This window comes from Chenopodium quinoa, unplaced genomic scaffold (genome assembly GCF_001683475.1).
Source record: "Chenopodium quinoa cultivar QQ74 unplaced genomic scaffold, ASM168347v1, whole genome shotgun sequence".
Lineage (NCBI taxonomy): Eukaryota > Viridiplantae > Streptophyta > Magnoliopsida > Caryophyllales > Amaranthaceae > Chenopodium > Chenopodium quinoa.
The window spans coordinates 153,336-156,921 of record NW_018742730.1 but is presented as its reverse complement, the minus strand read 5'-3'; the positions used below and the strand labels follow the sequence as shown (position 1 = coordinate 156,921).

Here is a 3,586-nt window from a genome sequence, read left to right as displayed (position 1 = left end):
TGTATTATGTTTTGGTATTGATTTTGGGTATATGATGTTGTTAAATGATTCATATAAATTTCAAATTTTTATTTAATCAAGAACCCTAATTTATAAACCCTAGAATTTGGGAATTTTATGTAATTGGTTAGGGTTTGATCCTAGGTTGTTGTTATTATTTAATTCATGGTTTAAACATATTTATAATGAGTTTAAAGCCCTCAATTTGATGCTAAAATTTAATTATACAGACTACTTTTTAATTATTGAGTTAGGGTTTAATTACCTATAAAAGGGGAAAAGGTTTATTTGATTTAAATATGATTTCATAGTAAAAAGTGATGTTTTATGTTAAATAAGTATGTTGAAATTTTATTTAAATCATAAAAACTAAGTAATTTTGAAAGGATTTAAGGTACCCACTTAATGTGAAGGTTTTATGACTTTTATCTCATTAAATTGGGTAGATTAGTAAGGTTTAAATAGTATTATGTTGCTGAAAATTTGTGAGAATAGTGGATTAATTATAGTTATGTATTCTTAATTGTAGGAAGCTTCGAGCTAGGTGATTTCTAGCGAGTGTGGCCGAGTTTAGGCATTATTCAAGGTACATATGTACACAAGAATATTTGTGTATGCGTAATGTAGACACCCATTTGTGTCTCCCCAAAACCAAACCCAGTGATGAGTACCTTTCACGTTGAATCATAATCGAATGAAGTGAAAGTGTACAAAGTCTAGTGTTGCGGTTAGTTTTTATTTCTTTTCTTTCTGTTTTTGAAAACCTATTTTGAGAAAACAGCCAATCCAGTTTGGTTTGGTCCATGGCAAGGGTCCAATAATAGTGTATTTGGGTTGGTTTTCAAAAATAGCTTTCCAACGATATATTATAAGCCCAATTCCAATGAATAATGAGGAAGTTATGACCAAATTACTAAACTGGGCCCGATTTGATTTTTATATGCGGCACAAGGATCTAGAGGAGGGCCTATTATGATTTATCATTTCTAATGCAATTAGGATTGATTATAGTCTTCTAGAATCTTCTAGAAGGTTCTTTTGAATCCTAATTTGATTAGCATTGATAAATTGACTTTTAAGAGTTTTAATTGGAATAAAAGAAGTGTTTTTAAGGAAATTACAGTTTTGCCCTCTCGTACGCTTAAATTTTATCAAAATAAGAAAACGCGTGGAAAACTGATTGCAGCGTCTAGCGACAGCCCTGGCGTCTGGCAACAGGCGCATGTTTGATGCTACAGTTGTGTTTTATTCTTTTCAAAACTCTGATTCGTTTTTTATCATGTCCGGCTGATTTTCTCTATAAATAGCCTCCTAAAATTCTGTTTTGAATCACCAACAATCATAAACAATTTTCATCAATTCTCATCAACAATCACCAACTCTCATTAAGAATTTCTTGATTCTCTCTCTCTTTCTAAACTACCCTTTTACAAACACAATTCCTCATACATTAGCACTAGACACACTTAGCATAATTCGAAGTTGCCTTCGCCCTAGACGTGAAAAGTTTGATATTTCTGAGGGTTTGGTCCCAAATCTAGTCTAAACTTTCTTAATCTTTAATTTAATTCTTGATTATTATTTTCCTTGAAGTTACTAACGTGTGTATTTGTTATTAGAAAGAGATATGAGACATCCAAGTAAGTGCTTTAATTGTTTAATTGATATTTTTATAGAAATCATGTTTAGGTTGTTATTTTGATTCCTAGTATCATGTTAGGATGCTTTTCTTAGTATGATGTTTAGGGTAAAAGTAAGTTTCTTAATTATATCAATTATGATTTCTATGATGATTCCTATTGTCTTTCTTAATAGCATGTTAGTATCATGTTAGGGCTAAAACTTTAACTATTACAAAACTTGGAAAAATGATCCCCAATTAAAGACCAGTTATTTAATTAACGGATCTGTTTGATATAAGAGATCCAATATTAATTATAACGGGTCTCTTATGTGTATTAGGGAAAAAAGAAGAAGAGATAAGACCCGTTCTCTACTTTTGAGGGTCTTACCCTTGCTTCCCCGACCTTTTTATCCCGTACTTTTTTTTTTTTATATTAATATATCCCTTATCAAGTCATTCACCTATTCTCCCCTCTGATCTTAAAAACCTCCACCCAAACCAAGCCTAACCCCAAAATAAATCCCTCATCCTCTCAATCTGCCGTCACTTGCTCTTCCCTTCTCCATTGAATCAAAACATTGCAATGGTAAATAGGGGCTCTTTCTCTCCCCTCAATTTACTTACTTTTCATCCTTACATTTTTCTGAAGTTCAAGAAATCATCTAGTTAACGGGAGATGTGGAAAAATAAACAACATAAACCATCATCAATCGCATTCAACTTTTCCCAATATTGAACCCTATTCAACGTATACTTCAGTTTTTCAATGGCAGAAATAAGTTCAACCTCTTATGCTAATAGATCTGGAAATTAGGAAGAATTGTTCTCTTAAATGATAAGCGGAATTCCTATCAAAATTGAGGTAATCGATCTATAGATTGGTATTTTTTTATTTTTATTATTATTATTGAATGTGTTTTCAAATAATTTTTCTAGTAGAATTCTTAATTACAACTACCCATTTTCGTTTTGGCTGAAGTCCCCTTTTCGGATCTCGCCTTTGGGTAGTTTTTGAAAATTGGTTGATTAATGGAGGTTCGGCCGAGATGATGTTGCGGGTAGTTCATTCACTTTAACAATGCGTAGTTGCAGGTGTTATTCTACATTGTCTTATTATGCTAATGGGTATATGTTGTTTATAAGTATAATAGAGTTTTGGTTGTAGTGTAGTGTTATCTCAATGAATAAATGTTACATAATTAATTAGCTTTTTTATTTTTCTTATTTTTGTTGGATCACTAATATAATTATATGAGTACTATAGCTTTTATATAATTTCATTAAGAGCAATTTCTCTTTTTTTAATTTTTTTTTGTCAGATTTGCGTGATTTCGTCACAAGAAATGCTCAATCAAAAGGAGATGAAGATGGAGTATTCAAGTCTTTATTGATGTAACTATAATTGTAAATTTCAGTAAAATTCAATTTTTTTTTCTTTTTTCAGTTGCAATTTTATGTTGGATAATTTTTTTTGTATCACATCAATTATACTTTAATCTATTCATTCTATTGCTAATTTCTGTGGTCTTAAATTGTAACTTACAGTTTACATATCTGATTTATTCGCCAATTTTTATGCATACAAACAAAATTTTCAAAATTCAAATGTGAACCTGCCGAACCACAACAAATAAAAAGCAAATTTTTTTTTTTTAAAAAGTTGGAGAATAAAGAGACCCGTTATTTGACATACTAGGTCTGTTTGATACCACCAAACAGACCCCTTGTCTCAAATAACAGGATTGTTTTTTTTCTAAATTATTAATTTCGTAACATATATAACATACCTGCTATCACTTACCACAGGTCTCTTTGTCCTCAAAAACAGACCCCTCTAACGAATGGGTCTCTTTATCAAACAGACCTCTGAGATAGAGACCCGTTGTGATGCGGTCTCTCAGGCATATTTTAACAGGTCTCTTTGCCAATTTTTGTACTAGTGTTTGATTTTTAATGTTTAGT

General features: G+C 31.0%; 1 long non-coding RNA gene across 1 annotated transcript; it reads left to right on the top strand.

The window, feature by feature from the left end:
* The first annotated feature begins 2,000 nt into the window (after positions 1–2,000).
* On the top strand, positions 2,001–3,156 carry LOC110723370. Its single transcript, XR_002511713.1, has 2 exons — positions 2,001–2,486; positions 2,944–3,156. It is a non-coding gene; the product is annotated as an uncharacterized LOC110723370 (long non-coding RNA).
* Positions 3,157–3,586: the final 430 nt, after the last annotated feature.